Source organism: Haemaphysalis longicornis, unplaced genomic scaffold (assembly GCF_048455015.1).
Source record: "Haemaphysalis longicornis isolate Haplotype H1 unplaced genomic scaffold, Haemaphysalis longicornis Haplotype H1 scaffold_28, whole genome shotgun sequence".
Lineage (NCBI taxonomy): Eukaryota > Metazoa > Arthropoda > Arachnida > Ixodida > Ixodidae > Haemaphysalis > Haemaphysalis longicornis.
The window spans coordinates 427,760-435,415 of record NW_027526329.1 but is presented as its reverse complement, the minus strand read 5'-3'; positions in this window follow the sequence as shown (position 1 = coordinate 435,415).

Here is a 7,656-nt window from a genome sequence, read left to right as displayed (position 1 = left end):
TTTCAAAGATGCTGCTCGGGGAAAAACTAACTTCGGAACCTCCATGAAAATCAGGTGCGTTTTAGACCATCGATCTTTGCAAATATTGAGTTATGCCTAAAATAAAAAAATACAATAAAATGTTGTAGAGTAACCAATAGGCGACTCTTATACTTGTGGTTTTGAAAATGACACATCTGATCTGGAAAAAAGATTTATTTATTTAATCCCTTTTCGGTTCTTTAGGGTAATGCAGAAATATCGTCGCCAAATAGTACCAACAAACTAAAAAAAATAGTTCGAACCCAAGTTACAAACGTAAATCGCATTAGGCATTCAGCACTTCCGTTGCACGGTGTAACCTATTGTCGTTCTTAGAGGCTGCGATGTCCATCAACAACGCTGTTTGTTTTAAATCTGGTTAACCAAATTGTTCTAGTCACGTTAAAAATTTATTCCAAAAGTTGAAGGATACCAATGACAGAAACGACTGTAGATTTCACATAATCAAACACTATGGTGCATACAGCCGCCTAATACTGCCAAACTTGCTTTTATAACTGCTATGACGGCCACCACCCTTTAAGAGGATTTTTTTTAAGGAACCGCAACCGGCGCTAAGACCAAATCTGAGACAAAAAAACACCGCAGTGCTGGCTACAACTGATGCTAGAGCCTTCGTTGCTGTCTCATTTTTGGCGTTAACGCTTGTTTAATCATGCCTCACCAATTCACCCAAACGTCCTCGTTAGATATTTTGTTGACAGAGAACCGTCAAAGAGTGCGTTTTTCTGCGGTGGTATCTAACGTGCTAGGATAAAACACCTTCACCCAGTGCAATATTGATGTATTGCAAAAGACATTGGGCAGTCAATTGGGCACCTCCTATAAGTTCCGCAAGTTGAATCAATCACAACTGGCATCGTCCGCAAAAAGCGTGGCTTGTAAACATGCCGAGTTATTGATAAAACACGTGAGACAAGCTGTGAGTGGCTAAACAAGTGTTTGTACCTGACTTCTTTGAGTTGCGAACTCTTACATATTAGAGGGATGGAAAAACCGAAAGGGGCTTTTGTCTTCCGTTATCGTGGAGAGTTGAATAAGTTTATAGAGGTATCTCGGACAACTAGTCGAAATCTTGGGATAAATTCACAAAATAAAAATTTATCCGTCGCGCCCGGCTGCCTAAGTCAAATCACAGATCTTGTAGCGTATCGGTTATCGCCGAGGATGAATGTTTTCACCCCCCAAGAATTGCTCCGCAAAGGGGTGTTTGCATAATTGTAGGAGTTACCATCACAGTAACTTCTTACAGATGCACAAGGACGGTACAGGCGATAAACAACAAGAAATACAGGTTGCGAGGTTTGTTGTTTTGAGTGCCCAAAATTAATGTGTTGTCGAGGTTTCTAGTCAAAGTTATAGGCATAAAAAATATAGCCCTGTTAAAAAGCCGTCAATATATTCTATTTGCCTGTGCTAAAACTCAGAGATGGACGAGATGATTGTATAATGAAGAATTGACGATGGAAAATGGCAACCTATGAGGCAACCATCAAAACAGAGGTAGTGGAAACGTGAGTCACATCAAATTAGCAGAACTGTTTTATGCGCGAGTATATTGAGTAAACAGGAGAAGCAACTACTGTGGTCACCAACCAACAGTGTATGCCTAACTGAATGTATTGTCACATGTATGCGGATGAGCCGCTTGAATCCAGTTCAGAATGAAACCTCGTAGTGCAAAATGAAAATTCTCAACTGACGCGGCTTCCCCTCAGTGGGTTATTACGGCGAATTTCGCAGATCGCTGCGTTTCACGTTACGCGTTCTACGGTGCCAAAAATCGCCGAGCGCAGCGTAAACGAGTGGCCGTCGTGAAAGCGGCCGTCACACTACAGGCGGTTTCTCACTCCGTCGGCAGGGGTTGACTGTGTTTCATATTCAGGGGAATATTGCGAGGAGACCAATATTGATTACTGGCATCCCTTGTACTAGCACTAGTGCGGCTACCGCAACTCCCATTGCCGCATTTGCGTTTCTCCAGGTTTTTGTGGAAGTGAACCGGGGGAGGTGGGTACAAGATGCTCAATTGCACTTTGAATGCCCACTTTCCATTGCACGCGCAGCGGGTCGTGTCCGCTTTGCGAGGTTACACCATGGGTAGCGGCCAACCCGCAGCTGAGGGCGGCGAAAGGAGGTTTGCTGGAGCCCACCGCTCCGGCCACACCACCCGTCCTCCGCAAGGCATGCGACACGCAAAGCCATGCGTGTTCTCAAGGCGCGCCTCATCTCGGTGGCCTGTAGCATGGACGACATCCACCGGGAGAATCAGGTGTGTCGCTTTCCCAGTCATGTCTTTGATGAGAAACAGCTCCGTTTCCTCCTGTTTTTGGCGGCCTACAGTTAATTTTTAGAATTTTCGAATACGCGTTGTTTTGAAAAACAAGGCGCCCAAAAAACATTTGGCCGCCGTCACAATTGGGATCCGGGGACTGAGGAAACAGACGACGTGGTGGTGTTTGCTATATGTTTTTACCTTGGCTTATCTTAGGTGTCCCTTTTCATACAAGAAAAATGCTTATAAAGCGAGGCTTGCCTAATGCAAACTGAGTTACACCAAACTCTAGTATCCTTTTCTTAAAGTTCAAAATCCCAACTACCAAGTCTAAAGCCACAGTTAACTTCAACTGAGCTGTAGTCCAAATCGGACGCCCGCACTACGAACCCAAAGAAATGTTGTGCCCCCCGAATGTGATGGTAGCGTAATCGGAATTGTGATGGCGATGGGATTTGTGTGAACTCGCTTGTCAGTGCAGCACCTGGGTGATATTTCCCGTAGAAACTTGTGAACGGCGTTATGTCATAACCTTCTCGCTGGGTAACGATACAGAACATGGTATTCAGCCGGCTCTGGGCGAGATGTTAAGAGGGTGAAAAGGATGCGAGTTCAGGCGGGGGCAGTGTCTTTCTCCTTTAAACTCCATACGCAGACACTCACAGCGGAAACGCGGCCGCAACGTGAGTGGTTTGAAGTTATGAGGTGTACAGATGACACAATTTGCAAGCGAACGGATACAATAGAACACGTACTTATATGCTGCTGGATGCCAGTCGTCTCTGGGGGCGTCCTAAAGCGAACACTCCTAAATGAATTTCCATCCAACCCGCATAGCATTCGGTACCTCTCAAATAAAAATGAAGAGGGCGTGTCGCACAATATGCTAATGCTACTGGGCCTTTGCAGTATTTGGAGGGCGCGCATGGCATGGCTTCACGGTAATGTGGATGCTACGCCGGCGCGGCTTTTCTTTTGCGAGAGTATGACGCTTTATGTTGAAGGGCTTAAAGGGACACTGAAGTGAATTTGTCAAGCTCCCGTTTTTGCTTGCACTGCGTAGACTGACTCAAATTAGCACACTTTTCATCGTTTATCCGGTTGACAAATCGGTAATTATTTTTCAAAGCGCGAAAGAACAAAAACTACCATGCGCGGTTTGCGGCGGCCGCACCAACTAAGGCTGTGACGTTGGGAGGAGGGGGCAGCGTGATTGGACGATACTCAAGGTTAGCAATCAAACAAGTTTCGGTTTCGGTTCTGTAAAACACAACCGATGGCGTTGTTGGATGGGCATTCTCAATATCTTAGTAATCATCGTACCGCGCTTCTGCCATGTTGTCGGATGTAAAATGCATATGATAAGCCTCCCTGGACGGCTTGGAATCGTAGCATTCACTAGCCGAGGCCTACGCAGTGCATGAACGCCGTCCGAGTCCCCGCAGACGCTCAAATGCCATGCGCTTTTTCCGCATATTTGGAGCTTGCCTCACTCACGCCTGTATCGTAAAAAGTGTGTTCGCACCAGGCCAAGGGTCTGTTGATTCTGGCCTGTGCCCACTGCCCGAAAGCAGTCGGTGCTTATGGCAACAGCACGCCAACGAGAACTCGCTAGCGCGCCAGTGCCAGCCTGCGCGCGTTCTGTGAACTAGTTCGTGGAGCAGTGAACGTTACGGCACAAAAAAAGGTAAACTCAGTATCGAAAACATCGGCCGAAAACGAAAAAATCAACTTATATACAAAAAAAAACGAAGGTACCCCCGGGGATTCGAACTGGTGACTTGCAAAACAGTTGCGATGACATACATGGCGCTCCGAACCACTCGACCACAGGCGAGCGCTGCCGACCTTGGAAATATAAGGTATATAATGTATAACCAGTTTACAGTTTTATTTAGTTTTAGCATTCCAAGCAGCTTAGGTGACTATTTGTTGTTTTGCGTTCGTGCAGTAAGCATCCCCCAAGTTTCCACAATATCTCACGTCTAGCAATTGCATTTCTTAGACGGAAAAGCATTCGCAGATGCGTAGTCGTGGTGCTGGCCGCTGTGCTTGTTCACCCAGCGCAAAAAAGTGCTTCCCACACCCTAGTTTTACGCTGTAAGGTAAAAATATCAGTGGATTTTATTTCATTAGTATCCATATTGACTTCGCTGACTCTTCCCCGCCTTCAAGAGGCCTTATATTTTCGTACTGGCGTACCAGTCAGCGAAGCGTCGCATGTGCGCTTGTGCAGCGCTTGCGTGAGGCGACCTTGACTCGGAGTTAGATACAGTGTACAAACTAACCAAGTAAAGAAAGGTACATTCTTCCATTCACAAACGTGTTCTGGCTTCGTTTCAACTGAGCGAACGAATTGCGACGACCCGTCGGCTTCCGGCGGACGAAACGCTGGGCCGACTGACTCTGAAGGCCGGCGAGCCGTGCAGTAGCACAGCCAATTGCGAGCTCGTCTCCTCCCGACGTCACACGAAAACGCCACAGAAAATGGGCGAGCGTAAAGAGAGGAAGACAGCATTTTCCAATTAATTTTTCTACTAAATTAAATCGCGTAAATGCGCCCAGAGTGGTCGAACCATGGCCTGGTGACTCCGTACTACAATTTGCGCTAGTAATCCCGCAATGTTTACATATCACTTCAGTGTCCCTTTAAAGTGCAAGACCATGGGCGTGAATGGTTGGCACGCGCAAAACTACTGACCACACTGAAATAGGTTTTTAACGATACAGGCCTCCGAAAGAACCGAATGGCGGCATTGTATTAACTCGTGCTGTCTTGTGTTGTACCGTTTTGGTTCTTGTATATCGCCGTACGGTAATAAATAAAGAAAAGGTAGCGCAAATAGATACACATCGTTTATATGATGCGAAGGACCCAGTTTCGATTATAATCAGGGAAGCGTTTTTTTCTGTATTCAGTTTCTTCTCTTTTGTTTCTTGCGGAGGCGGTAAGGTTAGGCCCAATTTGGGGGTTACGTTATCGCTTTTTTGTTTTCTCATTATCTCTTCCCAATCTCTCAAACCGATGTGTGCATTTGCCTTTCCGTGTCGTGACCAGGTGGCCTGAAGGGGCGAGATAGAATTGCTTTTGTGCACTATGGCCACCTGTATTTATTTCTCAGTTTATTTCATTTTTTACGCTTGCAAATTAACCATTTTGGCTCGAATAATTGTGAAGATTTCTGTCTGGCGTATTTTCTGTGTATGTGTTGAGCACTGCATGCCACTACAGCTTCTTTCCTTTCCAACTGGCTGCACATGTCCCAGTCAAACCCGGTTACAACGAACCCCCTGGTTCAATTTGATTTATTCGCTATACGAAGTAATTCGAAATAACCAAACCCACTTATAACGAACTTCAGTATTAAATTTGTTATAAATATTGTGCCCAGTTGAATGGAAACGCGTTAGACAAAGATAATGTCACTCCCCGTGAATAGTATCCTACTCCAAAAATTATTGCAGAGAAATGTACACCTATTTGAAGTAGGCGGTGATTTTCGCCTTAAGTCTGCGTTCAGTACCATGTATGAGAATCGCAGTCTCAACACGCGATATCAAGTCGACAAACGCCCGCCCTCGTCACTGTATTTTTCTTTCTCTTACCTAAAGCCCGAAAGGTCCCGTGCTGCTTGCAGGTACTTGATCACGTGGCCGGCAGCTGCCGATTTGGAGTGCTTCAAAGCGAGGCAGGCAAAAGCCGTGCATTTCTCCCACTGCTGCGTTTCACGCAAGCGCGGCCGCGCAGGTCAGCGGTGCGGAGGCTAGGCGCAGTCCGGGAAGTCGGAGTGCGTTGGCGGGCGTTCGGGTACAAATCGCGCGCGCTTGGAGTTCGATATATCGAATGTATACAGTCAAAACCGACTGTAACGAACAGGGATAGAGCCAATTATGCTATATATTGAACAAAAATAAAGCAGTTACGGAAATACACCCGAAACATATTCCTTATAACGAACGTCACATCTGATATATTAAACTCGGCGTGCCTAGAATGGCCGCCAAAATGCATGGTCTCAGAGCGGCGATTGAGATGTTGATTGGCCGCGACCACTGAGCAAAGGCCGCGACTGAGACATTGCGCCTAGTATGGAGTGACATCACGCCCGACACTTTCCGTAACTCTTTCCGACGAGCGGAACTCACGACAACACCCGCCCACGCAGTGAGTCCGGACCAAAACGGCAGCTCTCCAACCTTCCCAATGCTGTGCCGAAATGAGTGTCCTTCGAAGATCTCCTTAGTGTCGACGACGACGTTGCCGTCACTGTAAGCCCCTCGGATGCGGGCACCGTCAGCAGCAGAATGCTGATGAAAAGCACCAAGGAGGCAGAGGATGTCCCGAGTGAAATCCGTCCGACGCTTTCGGCAGTCGATGTCTTCGCCAATATTTCTTGAATAATGAAGGACACGGACTCAAACTGGCGCAAACAATGTCTCGTGTAAGGAATCATGTGCTAGTTGACGCTGCCAAAACGAAAGGGAAAACAAAAATCACCGCTTTTTTTTGGAAGTAGGCAGTTAAGGTGTTAAGGCGGGAAGCAGCTTCACCATTTGCAATAAATCGACTGTTTTGTGTGAAGTAATGATATACTTTGTTTTGTTCGTTTCTGCGTTCGGGGATGGCAAGAGGATTTCCGCGTATTGCGAACTCGTAACAATAATCTCGTTATATGTGGGTTCGGCTATATCGAACTATTGGATATATCGAACTAATCGTGGCGCATATTGCAGTTCGCTATAACCAAGTTTGACTTTAATTCGTTAGAAAAATAAATTTTACATACGCAATGCAAGAAGAACCTTCAGTGTTCGCTATAAAGCATAAATCGCTCTATCTGAGTTCGGTACGTTTCGTTGGCTGTTGTCCCCGCCGTTCTTAACCCCGTACCTCTCGGGCGTTTTCGTGTGGCAAAGTTGCTGTTTCACGGCGTAAACATCCCGGGTACGATTCCTGCGACCTCCCTAACCGCGTTTTTTTTCTTGGGACGGACACTTCCAACGCTTGTTCGTGTGGCTCGCCTATCGCCACTTTCCCTCAGACTACGCGGCGTAAGATTTTCCTGTGGTCTACTTAAATATGTACTACCTACTTACACAAGTACTTATATCTTCATTTGATGGAAAGCTTGAAGACGAATGTTGGCACGAAAGTAATTTTTCCGCTTTGGACTGGAGCTATGGAGTTATCTGTGAAATTTGCTAACAGATGGTGTAAACTTTCCGCATCCTTGCATTTATGAACTCGCTATAGCCTTCCTTCGATGCTACAAGTGAAATAGGTACAAGTTCCCCCCCTGGCTCTGGTTCCTCCACCATACCTTTTCGCACACTCGCAC